The sequence below is a fragment of the Daucus carota genome, chromosome 8, assembly GCF_001625215.2.
Source record: "Daucus carota subsp. sativus chromosome 8, DH1 v3.0, whole genome shotgun sequence".
Taxonomy (NCBI): Eukaryota; Viridiplantae; Streptophyta; class Magnoliopsida; order Apiales; family Apiaceae; genus Daucus; species Daucus carota.
This window is the reverse complement of record NC_030388.2, coordinates 9,157,026-9,170,565: the sequence shown is the minus strand read 5'-3', so window position 1 is coordinate 9,170,565 and position 13,540 is coordinate 9,157,026.

Here is a 13,540-nt window from a genome sequence, read left to right as displayed (position 1 = left end):
ATGGCATTATTATTATTATTATTACTATTATGATCATGATTATTATTATTGTTGTTGTTAGATTTTCTCTCAGATTTCGGGGTGCAAGAAATATTGATTAATTTATAATACGAGAATTGTGAAAGCAAGATATTTACGATTAGTGAATTTAAAATGTAATTAGTAGCGATTAAAAGGGAGATTTTTTTGTTTATTTGAAGAATATATATATATATATATATATATATATATATATATATATATATATATATATATATATATATATATATTCCTAGTTAGCGTTAAATTTTGGGTATGCGGATTTTTATTAAACCTGTAAATAGCTAGCGCGGAACTAGATTTAAATATTACTAATTAACGAGTAAAAATAGAAATTTCGCATCATTAGCTAAGAAAACAAGGAAAGGTTATATAATAAAAAGAATATATATGAATTTTGTTACTTGGAGCCCAAGTAACGAGACTTGGTGCCCAAGTAATCATTATGGATAATCCAAAGCATGATTGAATTCTTGGAGTAAAGTTGTGATTATAGTTTTTATTAGCAATAATTAAACACTAAAGATGATATAAAAACAAAAATAAAACATTTTCTACCATACTTTCCAAATTCTCCAAACTAGAAGATTAGGAGCTTGGCAAGAATTTAGCAAGGGAGAAATATTAGGGGAGGGAAGTTTTACTAGCCAAAAATCAAATCATTAATTAAGGTATAAATTCTATATTCTCTATGATGCATTTATATTCTTTTTTATAGTAAGTTAAAGCTTACGATTTTGGTCCCCATATGCTTGCTAGTACAAATCTGTCCACATATATGTTTAGTTTGTGATTTGTGTAGAATCTGCTATTAAAATCATAATATAGAGTTTTTCCCCAAATTTACAATATTAGGGTTTTTAATTAAAAGCTAGGGTTCTTGATTTAATTGGGGGTTCAAATCTGTAACGCCCCCAGATTGGTATATCCCAGATCTAGGCCGTCACACCAATTTTAGCATACCAGTCTTACATAACATAACTCGCTCCACAAGTCCAAGGTCGATCTTACACTTCCACACAGTTTATCATATCATTACAACGATAAGTTCAAAAGTACAACTACATCCTCGTTACGGGAACAAGTCTTCATATGCTTTGTTTGCCACAGCCTCACGCTTTGCCCTTGGCTTTGCTGTTATGTGCTTCCATTTTACCCTTCCCATTTGTGCCATTTTCTGTCTTTACTGTTTAAAGGAAATAAAGCATTGCAAGTATGAGCAATTGAATGCTCAGCAAGTTCACAGTTCAAGTGCAAACATCACAGATTAGGTAAATGAATTTAAGCAGATATAACAATTAAGCAGATTCAAAATGAGAGCTGCAGATAATCACATATTGAACTCAAGAAATCAAAGAATAATAATAATACTAGTCTCCATCCTTGATGGTTCCACCATATGGCTCAATCACCGCCACTAAGTAGATACCACCCCGTGTCACCTTCGCAGTCTGATCGCGACTTTCGAATGGCGGCACACAGTTTCCCCCATTTATTTGCTAGCATAAGGGTTATCACTTTCAACCCTTAAAGTTGTCCCACACATAGGGCCAACAGATATTTCCACTCTTCCATGAATGCAAATCATTCGTGTTGACCAGTTTATGAAATTCATTCCCCGAGTACAAATTGGCTCACTTCATGTTGAATAAATCTTCCCCTTTCTCACAAGAATGCGAACAAATGCATCCTCACAATTCAGGATTAATTACCTCTCGGCCGGATTATGAAGAAACAGTAATCCGATGACAACATCCCAAGAACAATAATATAGAATCGAACATGGTTAACGATCCTTGTATAAAATCGATTAATCATAGTTCGAATAAAAGAATAGAAGTTTAACAGATTGAACGAGAATAAGAAACGAGAAGGGGAACTCAATAATCAAGCAAATTATCCCCTTTAAAGTATATAAAAAGAATAATCAGTTATCTGAAGAAAACATCGTAATCATAAAACTTCGTAAGGAAGACGAATCAAATCGGGGTCTCGACAATTAAAATGTCGATATTAGCGAATAATCAAGGTTTAGAGAAAATTCAACTGATTTATTCTTACATTGATATGATAACTCAAAGATATGAACAAGACTTCTCGAATTTGAGCAAGGTTAGAAATAAATATCGAATATGAAATTCTGTAACGAAATAAAGATTACAAAATTGGGTAATCATCTCAAAAAGGAGTGATAGGTTAAAGATTTGAAAATTTGATGATATTTGTGATTTTACAAAATAATGAGTCATCCTGAACAATTGGTGGACTCAGTAATGTAGAAAACTGTTTTAATAATATTCTGAACGAATGTCAAATCTTCTAGTATCCGTCTCTTCCCGATCTTCTCGAATATTCAAATACATGTCAAGATATCGGGATTCAAACATAGATATAAATAGCAAATGAAATCATGTTCGACAAATATTTGCACATCATGGGCACATCAAAGGAAGGATTAAGTGAACTTGCCTGGTGTCCTTTGATATTTATATAAAATATTCTTGTCTCAAATGGAGCTCGTCTTTCCAGATAGTAGATATTCTATGTCACACAAAATAGTGAATTTAGTAATCTTCGCTTTAAATAATCTCGAATAATCTATTATAAATTCATAATTTATAGTTCCTCATTTTTGTTAATATTTAGATCATTTTTCTATTATCCCTTAAATCCTCAAATAATGGACTTTAATTGAATAATTATCTCCTTTTTATCAGTCTAAGAAATCCACTTCAATTATTTGTTAATCCACCTGTGACGCCCCAGGAATCCGGGGGCCTGGATCCTGACGTCACCACACAAAATCTTTTAAAACACTTTTGAAAAACTGTATTTCTGAAAACCAAATAATTTAAAACCTGAAAGCATTAATAAAAGATTTAAAAGAGAACATTTTAACCCCCTAAAACAACAGGATCGCATCCAGGTTACAGTATTGAAATTAGAATCAACTACTACCATTATCGGACCAACTTCGATAAGAAGAATCACTGTTAATCTACTATAACTATAGTTTACAACTGAATCTCAATTACACAATTCCATCTAAGACCAACCTTGAACATTTCCCTGAATATCTCTCTTGACTATTGGATACTTAACAGCTCACGCTCTTCACCTAGCATTAGCCTTAATATCCTTCTCCGAAAATCTTCCCTGTAAAGTTAGTACATAAAAGGGATGAGCTTATAAAGCTCAGTAAGCATATACGTACATTTCAACTGAGTTTTATTCACAAAACTTGGTGAACCAAATCAATATTTTATCAGAGTCATCAAAACAGTTTCACACATCAAGATGAGTATGAGTATGAGTATTCAAACACGTTCAAAGTTCACACGTTCTACTGTTGGGGATCCCGGCCAGCTAAACAATTGGTTTAGCTTTCCTTCCCGAAGGAAGTATCATACTTTACTTCACAGAGGAAGCATCACACATAGAACAAATGTAAGAATACTCATTTCTCAACAGAAGTCATCAATAAAATGTTCACCAAAACATCATAAAATATCACAGTGAAGAGTACAGTATATACTTACAGTGCACAACGTTCTCGAGTCCTACAACTTCATTCCCTAGAATGTTCACACATTTATTAATTATAAGTCACACCTATATTAATTCTATAATCACAGCTAACCTAATAACTGAGCTAACAAAACTATAAAAATAAATCATTAATTAGGAATAAATAAGTAGACGTACCAAATTTAGCAGTGGCGCTTCCTAATTTTAATAAGCTAGCATGTGTTGTATATATATAAGGAAAGGAGTGACCCTCCTTTTACTCCTTCTCGATGTGGTACGAAGAAATTAGTTTAATAAAATAACATTTGAACGGCGACCGGGGCGGCGCCTAGGTGCTAGCGACAGGGGTGGCGCCAGGGGCAGAGCCTACCTCGACTAACATATTTTTAACTTAATAGCTAAGCTCTTGCTTATATTCATGAGAATATAATATCATCTTCTCGATGTGGTACAAAGGTGGTTGTGGGGAAATCTTGGCGACAGGGGTGGCGCTTGCACCACGGCGACAGGGGTGGCGCTTGCACCTAAGCGACAGAGTGGACGCTTGGCTTACATAGTTTGTTGAATAATTAGATCACTTGTTATATTCATAAGAATATACCATTATGTTCTCGATGTGGTACAAAGATGGTTCAAAGAAAATAGAATTGAACTGGCGACAGGGTGGCGCCTAAGCGACGGGGGTGGAGCCAAGACAAGGGGGAGCGACGGGGTGGCGCCAACCTGGCTTATATTCACAAACTCATAAACTAAGTCATTGCTTATATTCATAATAGTATAACATACTGTAATCGATGTGGTATGTAAAGCATAATGTAACGTAAATGTAATTACGATAACTCAACACTACAAAAGACAGGAAACAATACGTAAGTATAATACAGGAATCTACAGGTTAGAGATTCGATACGAACAGACAAAGACAATCAAGATATCTGAGACGAGCATCCGTCCACTGGAAGAAGTTCATTCACATGTTCAAGCCTCAGTGAAGAATAAAGCACAATCAGTTTCTGCTATCAAGATTGCCTGAAGATCAAGTATCAAAGACCAGAAGATTCCAGTATATTTCATTTGATTATTTATAATCAAATTTATCGAAGCAACATCTAACCCGGAATGACTGATCAAGTATATTATCAAGCAAAAGAATTCAAGGGATTATTTCAGTTCGAGTCGTTCGTGAACCAGACCAGTGCACAGGACGTCAGGACATACGAAAGTATTCAGTGGATTCGATCAACGGATTTATTGATCAAGTCAATCAAGCTACTATTGAAATTAAAATTAAAATAAACATATGGATATATATTTATATATGTGGCATTAATTGATAATTTCTTGAATAAGCAATTAATTCAAGTTATTAATAAATCAATTAATAATACATATATATATATATATATATATATATATATATATATATATATATACATATGTATATATTTCTTTTAAAAGTAAAACTTCAAGTCAAATCTCAGTCAAATGTGAGATATCAAGGGGACTACTTCCAATGGCGCAAGTTTATAGTACTTAGAATTCATTCTAAGTACTACTTCTACTACTACAGTGGAAATCACTTTGAGGCGCAACCATTGACCTGAGGTCAACTCTCCTTTACTTAGTTCTTTTTCTAAGTACCCATCCAGTATGCAGAAGTGGCGCAAGTTCCTCAAAGCGCAACCTTTGACCAAAGTCAAAGGCGCAACTTTCGGTTGCTCAAATGATTCTAAGTCACTGCCATACAGGGATACTGAAGAAGTTCTTGTGGGCGCAACCTTTGACTCAAAGTCAAAGTTTGCGCCTCACTCTCACCATACTGCAAGGCGCAACTTCATTTTCTAAGTAAAACTCTAAGTACTCAACAGAGTACTACTGTGCAGCGCAAGGTTTGACCGCGCAAGTTTTGACTCCTCTTGTACTGATCCAAGCGCAACTTTCAAATATATATGTATATATATATCAAGCGCAACTTTAATATATATATACACTATATGCACTCCCGGCGCAACTTTCATTACAGTATGGAGTTAGATTTATTTTTATAAATCGAATCCGTCCAGGACGAACTCAAGTCGTCCAGGACGAACTCGTTAACCATGGTTAGTTGTTGGAAAGCCTATAAATAGAGGTTGATGTTTTCATTTGAGAACAACTACACACTTTGTAAGTGCACACACTATACACATTCTCGAGAGTTAAAATTAGAATATCGTTTTTATCGAGAGTTTGTAATAGAGTGATTGTAGTCTCTGCAGCCGACACTTGTGTTGGAATTTGTAGCACCCGAGGATTATTTCTAATACAAAGAATATTCCCCGACTTGCTGGAGTTATTTATTTACGATTGATTTAACATGGACTGAAACAAGATTATCCGCAATTAAATTAAATCGAAGAAATTGGTACGACGTATTCAACCCCCCCTTCTACGTCTGATTGGACCTAACAATTGGTATCAGAGCTTAGCTGATCGATATACAGATCTGAGATCTGTAACCAATCTGAAAAGCTAGTTGTCCGTACAATCGTAATTTTATCTGATAACAATGTCGACACACAAGTTAGGAATCAAAGTACCTCCATTTGACAAGGATGACTACAACAACTGGAAGATGAAGATGTTGCTGTACATCAGAGTTGCTAATCCCATGTACATTGGGATTCTGGAAAATGGTCCATTTTTGCCTATGAAGATTATTCCTGAATCTGTTGAAAATGGTGTTCGTATTCCACAGAAGTCTGTTCCCAAAGAGAAAAGCGAATACACTGAGACTGATAAGGAGTATATTGCACATGACCATAATCTGCAACTCATAATTGTTGAATCAATGACCAAGGCTATGACACATCTGATACTAAGTCTGAAAACTTCAAAGCAGATGTGGGACACTATAGAGGCATTGATGGAGGGATCTGAAGAAGTCAGGGAAAATAGATACGATATGCTAATTGCCAGATATGAAGCATTTCAGGCAATACCTGGAGAGAACATTTCTCAAATCTATGAAAGGTTCATGTTGTTGTTGAATGAACTCACCCTGCATGGAAAGACTTATCCACAGAAAGAGATTAACAGAAAGTTCTCATTTGTGATGCCACCCCATCTAGTTGTAAAGATAGAGACCATCCGGGAAAGAAGCGACTTCAGAACTATGACTTTGGAAAAGCTGTTTGGAAAACTGAAGACGTTTGAGATGGAACTTGAACAAAGAAAGATCATATATGGAGGTGGATCAACAGAATCCAAGAGTATGGCCTTACAGAAGACCACTGCACTTATTGCTGATCAACCATACTTTGGTTATCAACAATTAGTTGAATATGGTATCAATGATCACACTGTTGCTCAGAGTGATTGTTCATCCATCAAAGCTGACTATCCTTCTACCAATACTGAGATTGTAGAAGCTGAAATTGATGAAGTTTCTGGAGAACCGGAGGATGAGTTCTACACTCAGGAAGAGCTGGAGCAGCTGGAAGATAAGTCAATGGCTTATATGGCTGCAAGGTTCAAGCATATCAAGTTCAGGAAAAACCCCCGGTACAAGAAAGCTTCAGGGAACAAGTTTCAGGGTAAAGGAGGATACTCAGGGTCAGGGTCAAAGAGTACTGGCAGTTACAAACCAAACATGTATGACAAGAGCAAGGTCAGATGCTACAACTGCAATGACTTAGGGCACTTTGCAACAGAGTGCAGGAAACCCAAAGCAGCTCCTGTCAAAGAAAGAAGCAACTCATATGATAAGAAGAATTCTTATGAGGATCTGAAGAAAGAGAATGAGAAGCTAAAAGCTAAGTTGGAAGCAATGGTGGCCAAGCATAAAGGAAGGGCTTACATTGCTGAGGGAAAAAGCTGGGATGACACGGATTCTGATGATGAACCTGTCCAGAGCAATTATGCATTTGCACTAATGGCTGACACTGTCGAGGAATCTCCATCTCAGGTATCTCCTGAAATTTCTGTTGATGACATGACTACTGCTGATTATAAAAAGACTATAAATGAACTAGGTCAAGAGATGTATAACTTGCACACTAGTTTATTAGCTTCAGAATCAGATAACTGTAGTCTCTCTCTAAAAATAGCTAAACTTGAAGAAAGAGTAGATGAATTAGCTTTAGAGAAACTCATGCACACTAACCTTAAAGATAGAATTGCATATCTTGAGAATAAGGAGAAGTGTAGTGCAAAAATTGAGGAGTCCCTTAGGTCTCAGGTTGCTGACCTAGAAACTAAGCTTAGGGCTTATCAGAATTCTGCTTTTCTACAGAAAGAGATCTTGGATAGTCAAAGGGTTGATAAGAAGGTTGCTATTGGCCTTGACTATAGTTCTTTGGAAAGTGCTAAAAGAAAGAAGAGAAAAGAGAATGAAGGCATATTTGTTTCAGCAGGAACTGAGAATGCTCCTGAAGGAATAAATATACCTAAAATTCTAAAGAACATCAAGACCCCTATCTTTAGAAAGGCACAAACAGAACCTCTGATAGAAGAAGACCTTGTCATCAAGGAAAGGTTGAAAAATGAGGAAGTTGTTAAGCCTCAAGTAAAACAGGAATCACATAATGTACCTTCCAATTCCCAAGTCAGAGATGACTCAGATAAAACTGGATTAGGAAGTACTAGTTCCAACAAGAAGAAGAACAACAGAAATGGCAAGTTAGATCCTAAGAACACCAATTCTAGGAATTCTAATGCTAGAAAGGTTTGTAATAATTGCAATTCTACTAATCATCTTACTCATGCATGTAAAGTGATTAAAGTAGATAATTATGTTTCCAGCATGCCTAATACTGTTAACATGAATGCTGTTCATTTGCCATGTGGTAGAGTAGGTTGCATGCTATGTGCTATGAATATGATGTCTGCATGTTTTACCATGTTGAATGCATCTTTTTCTGCACCATCTGCCATGAATATGAATATGCCTGCACCTTCTGTTGCCCCTGTGACAAAGATTGCTAGTCCTTCTAAGAAGAAGGAAACTCCCAACTCCAAGTCTAAAAGCACTCCTGCTAAGACTAAAAAGGAGAAGAGTCCAGTCACCCCTGAACAAGCACATGTTAAACCAGTTTCTGTTGATAATCCTGTTTCTACTAAACCACCTGGACCCAAGAATGTCTCGGTACCAAAGAAAGTTTAATCCAATTGTGAATGCAGGGCACAGGAAGAAAAAGTAAAGTTGTGTGGGTTCTTGATAGTGGTTGTTCAAGACACATGACTGGAGAAAAGTCCCTGCTCACAGATGTGGTGATGAGAACCGGCCCAGTTGTAATCTTTGGAGATGACAGCAAAGGATTTACAACGGGATATGGTAAGCTGAAAGTTGGAAATGTCATCATTGAAGATATCTCTCTGGTGGAAGGACTCAAGCACAACTTACTGAGTATCAGTCAGTTCTGTGACAAAGGATACGACGTAATCTTTCAGAAGGAAGTTTGCTTAATCCAGAACCGGAAGAACAAGGATCTTACACACCGTGGTGTAAGAAAATCAAGTTTGTTATTTAGCACAAAAAAAAAAAAAAGAAAATCAAGTTTGTTTATAGCCGACATAGACTCAGCAAGTAAGGGGGAGGTCAAGTGTTTCTACAGCAAGGCCTCTGCTGATGATAGTTGGTTATGGCATCGGAAGCTCTCACACTTGAACTTTAAGACTATGAACTCTTTAGTCAAAAGAGAACTTGTGAGAGGACTACCACAGAAAGAATTCTGTCAAGAAGGACTCTGTGATGCATGTGAAAAAGGGAAGTCAAAGAAAGCATCACACAGGAGCAAAGGCATGACTGACATTGGTTCACCCCTTCAACTGATTCATATGGATCTGTTTGGACCAGTCAACATTCCTTCTATATCAAGGAAAAGATATGCTCTTGTGATCGTCGATGACTACTCAAAATACACATGGGTATTATTCTTACATTCAAAGGATGAAGCAGCACTCGTCATCATTGATCATATTAAGAAGATTGAAAAGGAAGCAAATCTGCCAGTAAGGACAATCAGATCAGATAATGGAACAGAATTTCGCAATGCTGTTCTTAATGACTTCTGTACTGATAAGGGCATCTCTCGTCAGTATTCAGCTCCAAGGACTCCACAACAAAATGGTGTCGTAGAAAGGAAGAACAGAACCTTGATTGAAGCAGCAAGGACAATGATTAGTCAATCAAGACTTCCAATCTATTTCTGGGCTGAAGCTGTAAGCACTGCTTGCTACACTCAAAATCGTACCCTGATTAACAAGGATTTGGATAAGACTCCTTATGAAGTAATGGCCAACAGAAAACCATCACTGAGTTACTTTCATGTGTTTGGTGCAAAATGCTTTGTGTTAAAAGAAGAGCATCTGGGAAAGTTTGATGCCAAAGCTGAAGAAGGCATATTTCTGGGTTATTCTTTGGAGTCTAAGGCCTACAGGGTTTATTTGATCAATGACGACAAGCTGATTGAAAGCATCAATGTAAGATTTGATGATACCAAACTCCCAAGTCTCCAAAAGGAAAATGAATCTGATTCTCTGGAGTTTGAGAATTTAGAAGACATCTATTTAGGAGAAGATCAACCTGAAGCTGATATAAGGGAACCTAATACAAATGAAGGAAATGCTGATCCTGAACCATCTGGAGGAAGTATTGGCAACAATACAAATGATCATCATGGTCATAGTGGTCAAAGTGGAGGATAATCAAATAGAATTTACATCAGCTCAGGGGGAGTAAGTCAAAGTGGATCTACTAGTCATCACACTCAACACAACTATGATTTTGGTGAATCATCAAGATTGAATCTGCCAAGACAAAGGGTATGGAGTAGAGACCATCCTGTTGAACAAATCATTGGTGATCCAGACACAGGAGTGCAGACTAGAAGAGCAACTCAGAATGAATGCAACTTTGCTGGATTCTTGTCTCAGACAGAACCAAAGAAAGTTGAAGAGGCTCTAAATGATCCAGATTGGGTTTCTGCAATGCAGGAAGAACTCAATCAATTCGAAAGGCAGAAAGTCTGGAAGCTGGTGCCAAGACCTAAAGGAAAATCTATAGTTGGCACTAGATGGGTTTTTAGAAACAAACTGGATGAAGATGGTATTGTTACGAGGAATAAGGCAAGACTGGTTGCAAAGGGTTATTCGCAAGAAGAAGGAATTGACTATGATGAAACCTATGCTCCAGTTGCTAGGCTTGAAGCAATCAGGATGTTCTTAGCATTTGCTGCACACTCCAACTTCAAAGTATATCAGATGGATGTGAAAAGTGCTTTCCTGAATGGTGATCTAGAAGAGGAAGTCTATGTTGAACAACCCCCTGGGTTTGAAGACAAAGAATTTGAAGACTTCGTGTACTTTCTCTTCAAAGCACTTTATGGCCTGAAGCAAGCCCCTCGAACCTGGTATGACACTCTTTCCAAGTTCCTACTTGAAAATGGTTTCACCAGAGGTATCATTGATAAAACTCTTTTCCATAAAAAGCATAAGGATAATATAATTCTTGTACAAGTATATGTCGACGACATTATATTTGGTTCTACTAATAATCTTTTATGCGAGAGATCTGCTAAGCTGATGCAGAGCAGGTATGAGATGAGCATGATGGGAGAATTGTCCTTCTTCCTAGGACTTCAAGTCATTCAGAAGCCTGAAGGTATTTTTATCTGCCAATCTAAATACATCAAGGATCTTCTGAAGAAATATGGAATGGAAGAAGCATCTCCTGCCAAAACCCCTATGCCAACTGCTGTCAAACTTGATCAGGACAAATCTGGTAAGTCAGTTGACATCACGAAGTATCGAGGTATGATTGGCTCTCTCTTGTACTTAACTGCCAGTAGACTAGATATCATGTTCGCAACTCGTTTATGTGCCAGATTCTAGGCTGATCCTAAAGAGTCACATCTTATAGCTGTTAAGCGTATTTTTAGGTATCTTAAGGGAACCCCCAATCTAGGGATTTTGTACCCTAAAGATACAGGTTTTGATCTAATTGGCTATACAGATTCTGACTTTGCAGGATGTAAGATTGATAAGGAAAAGTACTTCAGGAAGCTGTCAGTTTCTTGGACGAAGGTTGGTGTCATGATATAGCAAGAAGCAACACTCCGTGTCTACGTCTACAGCTGAAGCTGAATACATAGCTGCTGGGAGTTGTTGTGCTCAAATCTTGTGGATGAGGAATCAACTACAAGATTATGGACTCATGTTGGATAAAATTCCGATTCTGTGTGATAACACGAGTGCCATTGCCATTGCCAACAATCCTGTTCAACACACCAGGACAAAGCATATTGATATCAGGTATCATTTCCTTCGCGAGCATGTCATGAATGGAACAGTAGAGTTACACTTCGTACCTACTGATCAACAAATTGCAGACATCTTCACTAAACCACTAGACGAATCCACTTTCTCTAGACTGGTTGGTGAACTTGGGATGTTAAATATGTCTATTTAATTAGACAAGAAATAACTGCAATTTGTTCGTAAGTTCACAAGTTTTAAAATGTACATATTTTCAGGACTTGTGAATTTACAAAGTGCATCCAGTATTTTACATATTAATCTGATAATTAGTTTTAATTATTTGCCATGATTTATATGATTTGCATGACTTTATGTGATTATGTAATTAATTGCTATGTGGTAGATATTTAGAATCAATTTTCTTGAATTATTTAAGTGCTTATATTCAATTAATGAATATTAGTATTTATTTAATTCATATTTTAATTATATTTGATTAATGGATTTGAAGCAATTCAAATTATTTTAGTTATCCATTAATTAAATCTTAATTAAAATAATTGCAGCATAATTAATTAAATTTTGTTTAACTAAAGTCAATTTAGTTAAAACTTCATTTAATTCAATTGTGACTTTATTGTATCAAATTGTTTTACTTTTAGTTAAAATAAATTTGATACAATTAGTACTTATGTGTTTTTAGAGTTAAAACTCTCAAAATTTCCAAGTACTATATTTGGCTGTAACTCGGCGTAAACTTTGACTTTTTCAAAGTCAAAGGTTGCGCCTCCACTTCGTTTTACAGCTGTTTGGTGTTTACTAACTCAGAATTTCTCTAAGTCATAGACTGTTGTTGTGTAGTAGTAGAAGCGCAACATTTGACTTGGTCAAATGTTGCGCCCCTACTCTTGTGCCGTTACTCTCACAGTCTCGACTTAGATTTTTTTCTAAGTCCTCCAAACTTGCGCCTCTATACAGTCATGTATAGAGGGCAGTTTAGTAATTCCAATTGTTGCGCCAAGCGCATCTGTATGTGAGTACAATGGAGGGCAACTTGGTAATTAACCAAGTTGCGCCTCGTTCCTGTATGTGTATATATGTTAAAAACACTTAGATGTTTTCTCTTCACTCTTCACTGATATACACGCATATACATACACTCAAGAAACCTCTCCCCTGCCATATTCAAAACCACGGACTCGTCTCTTTGAATCGAACAAAAACACACCAACATCTTGTCCATTTTTCGATTTGAAACCAGTTTCGTGATCCCCTCATTACAAGCTTTCTATACATACCAGCCTTTTCACGATCCATTACAGCTTTTCGAAAGGGTTTTTCGAAGCTTTTCAACTTCTAGGACAGATTTTTACGTGATTTTAGTGTCGAAAATTTGCGAAGCCGATCCCATAATTCTTAGAATTTCAAGGAGTATAACATACTTGAATTTCATCGAATTCTAAAATTCTTGGAATTAGGGTTTTACGGAGCGTTATTAATTAATTATTTTCGTGACATAAGTTGAAATTTGTTCGTTTTTATTCGTGAAACGAAATTTATAATCATTTTTAATTCTAATTAAAAATGGCTGCAAATTTTGAGATTCCGAAAACAAATTTCACAATTGTTGAGAATAATAATTTAATTACGCAAGCGAATTATCGACGCTGGGTTCGATATATGTCTGAATTTTCATTCGCACGATTTGCTATGACTGAGTCTGTATACCTTAACA